At 36.9% G+C, this 12,433-nt stretch overlaps 1 long non-coding RNA gene across 3 annotated transcripts in view; it reads right to left on the minus strand.

Moving 5' to 3' along the window:
• LOC149915229 (uncharacterized) overlaps window positions 1-12,433 on the minus strand; it is a 241,332-nt gene that overhangs the window by 220,947 nt on the left and 7,952 nt on the right. The window lies entirely within an intron of this gene.

A 12,433-nucleotide genomic window follows, 5' to 3' on the forward strand; every position in this document is an offset into this window, starting at 1 on the left:
TTTCTGTAACGTCCTCTCTGAAAGCACAACGTGTGTCTCTCCTGGAACTTCTAGCTGCCTTATTAGAGGGGCTGTTCCCTCCTACTCTGTTCGTCACAGAATGCTGAAGTGTAGCATCGGAAAAACAGAGAAAAACGAAATGTCGCTAGGTGTCAAGGGAAAGACATAAGAATGAGAGAGAAGCGTAGTGCAGAATGCATGGACACAAGGAGAAGTCAGAACCGCTCCTTTGCGATGTGCGCAGAAGAAGCCGCTCGTCCGAGAAAAGCATCCGGCTGATGTCTGTCTTGCTCGGCATCCGGGAGAGAAAGACGAGATCGCTGTTGAAGTCTGAAAGTGGTATTCGGGGAGAAAAGCGATTTCACGGGCAGCAACTGCAAACTCTCCGTAGAAATAATTTCATTGGATTGGAGAAATGTGGTATTTCGGGGAGATAATGTCCTAATTTGTGATAAGATGCCTTTCTGTGAGGGGGAAGCATGCATTTCTGAGAGAAAATCTCCTATTTATGGTGAAAGTGTCATCTTGCTAACGAATTTCATGGAGAAATTATGAGGTATTGTTATGAAACCTGGTATTCCCTGGAAAGAGTATATCTGTGATCAAATGCCATATTTCTGGGAGAGAACATATGATGTGGGGGGGAGAAGGTCATGTACGTGTTAGAAAGCTGGTGTTTCTTGGAGAAAATGCCAGGTATTGGTGAGGAAACATGCTAGAGAGGGAAAAGGCCATCCCTTTGGGAGAGAAGTGGTATTTCTGGGAGAAAATGCCCCAAATCGGGGAGTAAGTTTCATCATGAGGCGTGTCATGGAGTAGATTTGGGAGGAAATGGAGGTGTTTCAAAGAGTAGCGGCACTTCTGGGAGAAAATGTCCTCAGTGGGAAAGACAATGTCCTCTGGAGGGAAGAAAACAGGTCTTTCTTACAGCAAATGTCATCCAATTGGGAGAAAATCTCCTCTCTTGGGGAGAAAAGTGGTCTTTCTGAGAGAAGGTGTCCTCTTCTTGGCTGCAAGTGTCCCATTTGGCATTGTCATGGAGGCTTTTTGGGGAGAAAGCGTGTGGCAGTTGTAAGAGAAGGGGTATTTCTGGGAGCAAATCTCCTCTTTTTGGAAGAGAAGGTGAAATTTCCAAGGGAAAAGTGGCATTTCTGGGAGGAAATGACATCGTTGAGGGAGAAAAGTGGGAACCGGTGGGAAAGAATGTCTTGTATTGGAGAGCAACGGTGGTCTTTTTGGTGTGCCAAGTGGTCTCTTGAGGAGAAAACGTGGTAAATAGGGGAGACAATGTCCTCTGGAGGAGTGTCAAGTAGTATTTGGGAGAGCAAAGGTCAGGTATTTCTCGGAAACCGGCTGTTTCTGGGAGATAGTAGCAGACTTGGTTGGAAAATGACATGTGTTTGTCAGAAAGCTGTTTTTTTTTTTTTTGAAAAAGGCCGTATTTTGAAGAATAGGCAGGAATTTCTGGGGGAATGTATGCCATCTTTGGGAGAAACCTGGTCTATGTAGGAGTAAATGTGGTGTATTTCAGAGAAACCTGGTGTATGTGGGAGAAAAGGCCATTGTGATGGGAGTAAGCGTGATCTTGAGGAGTGTCAAGTAGTATTCCTGGGATGAAATGGGAGGTATTTCTAAAAGAAGTGGTATTATATAACAAGAAAATGTCTTGTTTTGGGGAGAAAATGTCCTATTTTGGGGGGCAGAAGCTGGTATTTCTGTGACACTGCCATCTTGATGGGGGTAAGTGTGATCTTGAGGAGAGTAAAGCAGCATTTTTGGTAGAGAATGGGAGCTATTTCTTGGAGTAGTGGTATTTGTGGGGGAAAATGAGTTCTATTGGGGATAAAAATGGTCTAGGTGTGATAAAATGCCACATTTCTGGAAGAAACTGTCCTCTTGAGGAATGTAATGTATATTCGGGAGGAAATTGAAATATTCATACGAGTCCTGGTATTTCTGAGAGAAAATGTCCGCTGTTTGGAGAAAATGTCATCTTGAGGATTGTATAAGAAGAAAGCTTCATATATTTAAGAGACAACTGGTATTTCTGGCAGAAACACATTTGGGAGATGAAACGGCCGTAGGATTGTTAGGAGCGTGAAGTAGTGTAAATGGGAGGAAATGTGAAGTATTTGTAAGAAAGCTGGTATTTCTGGGAGAAAAGATGGTATTTCTGGGGGAAAATGTCCTCTGTTTCGGGAAAAGCTGGTATGTCTGGAAGGAAATCTAATTTGGGAGGAAACTGTGATATGAAGTCTAGAAAAGTATGATGGGAAGTCTCATCCTGTGGAGTGTGAAGTAGTACTTGTGGTAGAAAATGTCATCTGGGTGTCTGGGAGAATGGTGATATTTGTGGGAGAAAAGATCGTATTTTTGTTGGAAAAAGTCACCTTTGGCATTGTCATATAGTATTTTGTGGATGAAGCGTGAAGCATATCTAAGAAAAGCTGTTTTTCTGGCAGAAAACTTTATCTGTTTGGGGAGAAGGCTGTTTTTTCAGGGAGCAAGTCTCCTTCTTTGGGGAGGAAATGTCCTCTTTTGGATGGCCGAGTAGTACTTGTGGGAGGAAATGCCACCTATTTGGGAGAAGGGTGGTATTTGTGGGGGGAAATGGCATAGGTCTGGTAGAAAATGTATTCTTGAGGATTAAAACATGATAGTTGTGGTGGAATAGATCATGTGTTTGGGCAAAAAGCAGTATTTCTGGGAGCTAATCTCATTGGATTGGAGAGCGCTGGTATTTCTGGGAGCTAATGTGTTCTTTTTGGAAGAAAATGCCATCCTCTGGGTGAAAAACGGGAATTTCTGGGAGAAAATGTCATCGAATGAGGAGAAAGCTGGAACTTCAGGGAGCAAATGAGATAAATGAGGGAGAAAAGTGGGAAACGGTGGGAAAGACTTTCTTGTAGAGGAGAGCAACTGCGGTATTTTTGGTGTGCCAAGTGGTCTTGGGGAGAAAATATGGTAAACACGGGAGAAAATGTCCACTGGAGGAGTGTCAAGTAGTATTTTGGAGAGAAAATGTCAGGTATTTCTCAGAAAAGTGCTTTTTCGGGGAGACTTGACCTCTGTGCTCAAATGACATATTTCTGGGAGAAAATGTCTGATGTGGGGGGGAGAAGGTCATGTATCCGTGAGAAAGCTGGTATTTCTGGGAGAAAATGACAGGTATTGGTGAGAAAACAGATGCTTGAGAGGGAAAAGACCATATTTTTATTTTTTTTATATATATATAAATGTAAGAAAAGGCCATCTCTTTGGGATCTGGTAAGAAGTGTATATATAAAAAAAATAAAAATAGGTATGTTGCTTCCAGACAGTGTTCTTCTACTTTTGAATTAGTTTTGGCTCAAAAACTTCCTGAGTCATGTGGTTCTACTGCATATTTATTGAACTTTAAATGGCTCTTACATATTATTTCCCAGTTTACATTCTTAACCCCACAAAAGCCTTCAGTATTGATAGCATTTTAGTAATAAGCTTAACAGATTGTCATCCCTTTTCCATGCATAATCTCTGTTTTTCTTTGAATCTATCATAATTTGAAGCATAATATATCTTTGCTGAGACTGTGAAAAGTTGATCTCTCCATACTCCATGTCACATGCTGCCAAGAGGTCACCCCGTAGCCTTCTTTTAACCAGGCTGAACAAGTCCATGTCCCTTAGCCTGCCTTTGTAGGGGAGGTGCTCCATCCCTCTATCATCTCTGTGGCTCTCCTCTGGACCTTAACAACTCCCTTTCCTTCTTGTATTGGGGGCCCCAGACCTGAACATAATACTCCAGATAACGCTTAATGCTTGAATCTTTCTACAAATCTGCTCATTTATGATTAGCTGCTATGATTAGCTGTGTCAATGCACACAATGGTAAAATATTCTTACATTCTAAGAAAACATGTCTATTTAAAATTCAGAGTTTAGATAGAAATATAGAGTCTAACTTGTAGATGTCTGAACTGATGAACATTCCTCTGATTATTAATGCAGTAATGCAGCATCTCATTTGAGCCTAAAGAGTTCTGGTCACTCACTCAAATATTTCAAGCACTCGGATGTTTGATGTAGCTGTCAATAGGAATTGCTAAGTCAGAGCTCCACACAACAGATGTCCAGGGTAGCCCTATGGATTTAATTCTGCTTTCTGCAATATAGCTTCACAAGGCTGTGATTAGAATCAACCACTTACATATTCTTATCATTTACTGCATTAGTGCATTAGCAAATATGCAAGTCAGCCTTCAGCTTTTCAGTTTACAGATGATGCGCAATGAAAGCAGAGAGGATTTACTGATTAACTTGTTGGAATAAAAGATACTACAAAGTTGCTTCCTTTTACAAGCACTTCTCAGATGTGATCAACCAGCTCCTAAACACATGCAGTGACTTAAGATGTCTTAAGACATCTTAAGATTATTTAAGACATGTGAGACACAAAAGGATTTTTTTTTTTTTTTTTTTGAAGTAGAGCCAAAGAAAATGAGCTACAGTTGCAAAATAGACTTTCAAGTTGTAAAATAAATATTCAAACAATTTATTTAATACTGGCTACTTTATAAATATCTTACACTGAAACCTGACAGGTATATTTTGATTTAGAAATCAAATTTAATGTATGAAAAGTTAGTATAAAAGCATTTTATTTAAAGCATAGGTTTTGCTAGCAACGATTAAATGAGGGACAATAAGAATATAATATGTGGTTGTTCTGGATTCCCTGAACACAGTACTGCAGTAGCAGTCATAACCATTTTTTCTTTAACAATCTTTCTTTATTATTTGCTTTCATTTTTTTCATGTTTTTTTTTTTTCTTCTATTTTTCTGTTTATTGTTCATATATCCAGATTAAGTCTTTAAAATAATGTCCTTTGTGCTAAACTTTGAAATTATTCGTGGAGTACTAAGTGTTTTGAGTTGTGTTATTTGACTTTGGTGATTGTTTGCTATTCTAGACCAAATGGGTGTAGTTTTTGGTATGTTTGTTCCCAAGAACTAGTATTCTGTCATCAAAATTACTAATTGTTATAAATTATGAAGTGGATATGAATTTGTATATGCACCATCTACTCTTTATGACCCTATGGTCCATTATGCCTGAATTCAAATATAAAAATAACCATTATCAGAACATTTGATTAGACTTTTATACAAACTTGTCTAATCTAAGTACATATTGCTAGAAGATAAATGGATAGCGTTAGGACAGTATACATCTCATACTGAAGTGTTTTAGGAACCTAGGACAAATTATGTTTCTGAATTTAGGTATCTTTCACCAGCTGAGGCACACTCAGGCATTTTGTCTGTCCAGCAGTTGTTGTCTCATCTCATACCTCCTTCACATCTACAGAGCTATAGGGATGTCTTTGTTACTTAAGCATCTCTGGCACTAAGTACCCTAATTCAGCTTTTCTAACTAAACATAGTTTTTACCTCAGCTCAGAAATGCATCTCATTTCTGAAATGAAATGCATGCCATTTGCATTTCAGTTATATCTAACTAAAATGTGTATTATGTTGAATATGTGTTCAGAAACATATGTAATGAATTCAGACTTCTGTGTCTCCTTCTCTCTCTATCTACTGTGTTTAGGATTGAACCTCTAATGGTAGATGCAGTATGTCAATGGTTTACAGGCCAGTTCAGCCTGGTTCCATGACTAATGGGTCAGGGGGACCCACAGACCCACACCTTGGGAAAGGGGGAAGGGGAAAAGGGGTAGAGAGGGGAAAGGGTAGAGAGATGGGCCTAAAAATGAAACAACAATGATCTGAGGAGAAAAGTTGATTTACTAAATGAGATACTGAAATGCAAGATAACACAATATAATATAATATAATTGAAATGGAAGCTAAGAAATCAAATAAAATGAGAGTGTCCAAAAAACAAAGGCCTTACTCTAACGCTGAAGGTGAGATGGCTAGGGAGCACACACGCTGTAGAGATGAGCGGAAAGGAAAAAGGAGATGTCTCATGATTTGCAAACAGTTTTGTTTTCCCATCCAAACAGAAAATAAAAACGTAAAGTCCTCTGGGCTATATAGTTGTCTTCTGAGACAGCTATACCTAGAAATATCAACAATCCACAGAACTGGAGCATTAACTCTTTAACTCCCAGTGCACTACTTGATGTTAAGATGTGAAATACCAATTACAAAAATCCTGAAACTGTGATACAGTTGAAATGCCCCATCCCTTGCAGTGGTTGTATGATGTGACAACCTGTATCGGAATGTTTAATTTTGCAAGCTACAGCATCTGACTTACAGGGAGAGATTTCTTCTGCTTCTGATTGCTCAGAACAAACCCATCAGGGAGAGATACATTAATCTTCTGTGATGCAGACCCAAACACGAAAAGTTAGCTAGCCTATTTGCTGTCATTAAGGAAATAAATAAGATTGACTGTCCCATTGCATCCACAGGAGGGGACTTCAGCTCTTCTGTGAGATGCTCAGTAGTGCTCCTTCTCAATGTTTAACACCATCTGCCTCTCCAGTGTGGCATTAAACACAAATCACACCAGGACTACAGCAAGCTATTGGGAGAAAGACTCTACTGGGATTCCTGTTCTTCCTATAGCCCTCCTGGATGCCACAGGAGTGGCTGTTGTCTTATGTGTTGCCTCAAGTGTTCTAATTTCAGTAACAACAGTAACACTTGAGATAGACAAAGTAAACCTCTTAAAAAGCCCAGAGAAGTCATCTGCTGCTTGAGATAGCTTGCAAAAGAAAATTCAGTTGTCTATAAACATGTTCTTTTTCACTCTCTACATTTCTTGGACATGGAGGTTGTTAATGATTTTGCATACATCAATGCAAGTGCAATTCACCGTAGTTCTGACTTACAGTCTAATTGGCTTTAATATATAATTTTATTTTTTGAATGCTAACGTTTATGTAATGACTTTCTAATTGATTTTTTCTTTATAAAGGACCCTTGATTCATTCCCTTCAGTGAAACTCAGTTAACTTTCTAAGAGAATTTATGAAAAGAAGGATGTGCTACTGCTACTTTCTTTCTACCTTTCTTTCTCTCTTCTATAAAATGTGTTATTTATATTCATAAGCAAGCTTCTGCAAAGATAAACAAAGCTAAACAACTGTGCTTTATGTATGAGTATGAAATAGGTTCCTTATAAAAAATGTGTCTCTTCAAAGATGGATTGAGCTCTTGTGGCACTCTTCCTAAAAACTACATATTCATCATGTCTTATGATATATTAGCATGACAGCTACTTAACATTTGTAACAAGTTATTCTAAGCAATCAGACTGAATTGTACACAGATTATACGAACTGATGTTATTTTACAAAAATAGAAATGATAAATTTTAAATGGAAGCATAAGCTATGGTGTTATCACATGGTTTATGTCATTGTGAATTAAGTTACAGCTGATTTTATATGAAGTACAAAGACTGTGAGGAAGTTTTCTGTTATTGTACAATATACAATCCCAGCTAGATAATAATAAGTAATGAGACTGATAATTGGAAACAAAAACAGAATAGAAACCCACACTGTTATTTAAGTCTGATTTTTTACACCAGTGACAGAGGAAGAAGATCTAATTAAAAAATATGCCAGCACGTTTAAAACCAAACCTATACAGATATTGCAAATTAGATCACATTGTCATTTTGCAAGCTGTTCCAGACAAACCACCAGTTTGGCTTAATTACGTGATTACTTTGATGTTCTGCAAGTGTATCCGTTTCATCATAATTTGCCAGTAACTTGCAAAGGAGATGACATGCATAACATTGAACTATTCCTTAATACAAAGCAAAAGGCACAATGAGATCCAATTCCTAGAGGATCAAAACAGATATAGCCTAGGTGAAAATAAAGCCTATTTTAAAGAGTAAACATTATTAACTATTGGATGATCTTCTGTAGGGTGTTTGTCAATTCTGTCTTCCATTACTATAAGTTTTGAAATTAAGAGTGAATAACCTTCTAAATGTTTCACTATGACCCTGACTGAGAACTCATTAACTGAACTGTTTCATAGGAGTCTGTTCTGTGTCTACTGAACTTCTTACTAGATTATCATAATGCTCTCATTTGGACAGTGAGTCTCTCTTTTAATAAATAAATAAATAGTAATTATTTATATTTTATATTTTAAGAGAGATGTAAAAACAGTGCATCTATTGTTTTTATTTTTAAAGGATCAGTACAAAAATTTGTACTGAGAACAGACTTCTGAGGGTATAATGGATATTATCTCCTTTTTACAGACAGAATGAGTTTCATAGACATTGAGTTGTTAGGTCTAAATTCAAACAGTATGCGAGCAACAAAATTAAAACTTCCAACCACCATTCCTGGCTCCGGTGCTTGTACCATTGCATTACATGTATTTGCAAAGTTTTATCAAACCGCTGTAAAGATGTTTCCTGCAGGTATTCTGAACATTTGTAAACATGGTTTCAAAGTACTCTCAAGCTCTGTTTTAGTTTTTCTTACACTAATTCTAACAGAATGGATAAACTTCACTGAAGAATAGCAATGTATTAATAGTGAAGATCATATTACTAAGCTAGTTATAATATTAAGCTAGTTATAATATTAAGCTAGTTATAATAAGAATAGCTGTTCTTACTGGAAAAGGGAAATATTCACTTTATATATATGGAAAAATATACACAAGATTCACCATTTTTTACCAATCCTTTCCTGGGGAATTTGGGTCTTTGAATAGCAAGAAAACCACACTCCTCTGTGCTGTTATAGATCCTTTTAACTAGCAAGTAGGTGATGTAAAACAAACATTGGGCCTTTAACTTTGTATATTAAAATTTCCGTTGCCTGCTTCTACACCAGTAAGAAAACATGGAACCATTAATAGCAGAGATGCACTCTGTTGGTATCTAAATTTTCCTTTATTCAGTCCATAAAGGCTATCATCTCAACTCATTGATACAACTAGCAGCCTGATACAAAGCAAAGCTAGACTCAAAATATCACCACTTCCTTTTTTAAAAAATCCTGACTGCCGAAATTAATAATAAGAAGAAAGACATACCAGAATCAGATAAATCAGATACCTCATGCTGCATAAATTAACAAATGACTTGTAAATAACTAGTTACCAATTGACTAAATGTTAAATATTCTAAGATTTGTAATACAGTGTAAACTTAAGTTTAGGAAAATTCTGTTGCAAATAAATAAACTTGAATCTTTTAGGAATTGTTTTCCATCTATTATTTAAAAAAAAAAAAAAAGAGAGAGAGAGAGCTGGAGTGGGGGAGAAGCTAGCAACAACATAACAACATAGTACAGTCATTTCTTAGATTTTAGGTGAGGGAATAATGTACGCCCTAGAAAAGCAAGTATACTTTTGAGTGAGTGTACCAAATTCAGGTGCTGAGGAAGCAGCAAGCACAGATTGCCACAGTGCTGTGAGAAGTGAGGTGTAGCTGCTTTGTGCCAGACACAGCTGTTTCAGCTGGCTCCATTGACCCCACCACAGGGTGCAGTCAGGCCCCTCAACCATGGGCAAGTGCCTTGGGATGAAGAAAGCTTGGAAATCCAAAATGCTGCCTGGCATTAAGAGGAAAAGAGTGAGAAACAATCCTGCAAGTAGCTCGGGGAGGAGGTGCATCCAGCAGAGTTCATTGTGCTGTTCTGGAGAGCCTGTGCTGGAGCAGGGAAAGGTGTGAGGAGGAAAGGTCAGCAGAGACGATCAGCTCTGAGACAGTTAGAAGGGTCAGAAATGGAGGGGTGGCGTAGGCCTGAAAAGCAGGCAGTAACATAGGCTCTATGCTCTCTGTGTTTGTTTCTCTCCATCTCATGTTATTTGTTTGGAAACAAATTACTTTTCCCCAAGCTAAATCCGTTTTGACCATGATCACAATCTGTAAGTAATCTCTATGCCATCAGGTTTTCACTTAATTTGGAAATTTAGGAAACTATGAGCTACAGTGTTATGACAGAATATATTCCCCACATAACCTGCAGTGCTTTAAATAAGCCAGTCTAAAAATTCTGCAAATTAAGTGAATAGTTTACTTAAAACGTTTTAGTTTTAGTTAAAACATTTTAAAAAAGAGAATGTTGTTTTGTAATATCTTTTTTTCCCTCAGTTCTGTTTCTGTGCATCTAGATAGCCATGTTATCATTGTATGTATTTCCAAAACCTGAGACAAAGTTCTATTTGGCTTTTATTGATTATTTGAAATCAATTTTTAGGGATCAGATCCATCATATAAACTATATTTTAAATATTGATTATTTTAACATTTGAAATGCAAAGCAAGAAAATGTAAAGCTTGAAGTGGCAAAAGAGAGAGGTTCTGTGGATAAGACAAGTTTAGAAGTGAGGATGTCCAGACTCCACGCCCAGTGCTGAGGTTTTTTATTAACTAAATATTTGGCAAAAATTTGTATTCTAAATTTTTAAAGTGCCTAGTCTCACATCTCTTCAGTGTGCTCCCCTGCTTTAATCAGACTGTTTCCTCACCTACAAGTGGTATTGCTGATTAGTTCTCTCAAATTTTACATGTACATGTAAGTGTTTTTTCTTCATTTGAAAAGAAAGCACAATTCTCAGAATGTTTGGCTTTACATGAAATCATTGGATGGCCTTGCTAAATCTGAATAAATGCCATGGAGCAATAAATTTAATAAATAAATCACAAAAAATAAAAATAAAATAAAAATAAAAATATGTATTTGAAATGAATCTTCTACGGGTATCTCAACCAGAAAAGGTGAGTCCAAGAGGGTGTACCCCCCCGAAAGAGTGACACAGGCAAGATGGTAACAGCAGATAAGGAGAAGGCTGAGGTACTCAAAAAATTTTTACCTCAGCCTGTTCTGATGAGTGCACAGCACAGCACACAGCCCTCAAAATACTGGTTCACAGTGAGGGGATTGGAGAAGAAACATCCTTCCCACTGTAAACAAAGATCAGGTTCAGGATCACCTGAGGAATCTGAACATCCACAAGACTATGAGTCCTGATGAGATGCATCCCAGAGTCCTGACGGAATTGGCTGATGTAGTTGCCAAGCATCAAACATATTAGAAAAGCCATGACAGTCAACTGAATGCCCTGATGACTGGGAAAGATTTGGAAATGTTTCTGGAAATGTTTCTAAAAATCTATATAAAATCAATTTCTGACTATTGCTTTTCTTCTTTATTTTATTTTATTTTATTTTATTTTATTTTATTTTATTTACTTATTTTTTATGGTGCTGAGTAGTGATATTTAGAGAAGGAAAAAAAATATATTATTAAACAAGTCAGGAATTAGCAGGTAAAGCTTAGCAAAAAAGAAGGAAAATTACTACTGTTGCTATTTAATATTAATGAATGCCTAACTTTCTAGCTGTAGCTGCAGTACTCTCTGAACATGTCACAAGGGAAGAGAACAAATATAACTATTCCAAACTATTTTAGAGTCTCTGAAGTCAAGAGTTCATAAGGTTGATGAAGTTACCAACGATGGTTTTGACGTAGGAAACCTCTAGTCAATTTGCCTTTCATTACTCCTAGTTGTACTAGGAAAAGTCCATGCTCCAAAAATAACTTCCTTAAGAACTTCTCAATAGAAGATCATGGGTTAGGAATCTTCTACTGTATGGTTCAGGATATGAGCAAAAGGATCTAAACGTAGTATAGCAATGGGAAACATCAATGAAATGCATGTGGATCCTTTCTAGAACTCAGAGATTAAAAGAGCTCTGAATGCAAAAAGTTATATTAAAACCCACAAGCAGATGGAAAATTCATATCAGAAAGAGTGCCTTGAATATATTTATTTCAAATATTCCTTTCATACGCATCAAAAAAGTACTACTGATTGATCCTCAGAGGCAGAATTACAATCTGTGACTGTCCTCAAACATGCTTATATGTCCTTCTACTTGAATGTGAAAGCTGTTCTCCTTCCTAGGAAAATGAAGACAGTTCTAAACACCTGGTCTTAAGTAGCTTAAGAAAAAGAAAGAAAACAATATAATGAACATAAGATAATGGAAGGTAGGTTTATTTGTTTGTTTGTTTTAAAGTAAATAATCTGATTTCATGCTCCTGTTTCTTTTGAAGCTTTATTATTTCAGGAGGTTTTTGTTCCTTTGGAAGAGATACTATTCCTCTGTGATTTCCCTGTAGTTCTATTCATGTTTATATGAAACAAAGTACTCCAAAATTCAGAAAGTCTTTTAGGTCAAATGCCCCTGAATAGATCTTAGCATCTGAAATAGGAGGACTTCTGTATCTTAGCAAAATAGATTAAGATGTAAATATCATTTAATAACCAGAAAAAGAAAAGAGCAATAGAGAAGAATGACAAGATTTTGATAGAGTGATTTAGATACATCTTTTCCTTACAAAGAAAATGATTTAATCATTTCCTGTTATATCATTGAAGCGAAGTGAGAGATTTCTAAAGACTGTTAGATGTTCTGGAATTA

The sequence above is a fragment of the Phasianus colchicus genome, chromosome 22 (assembly GCF_987193195.1).
Source record: "Phasianus colchicus chromosome 22, bPhaCol1.hap1.1, whole genome shotgun sequence".
NCBI lineage: Eukaryota > Metazoa > Chordata > Aves > Galliformes > Phasianidae > Phasianus > Phasianus colchicus.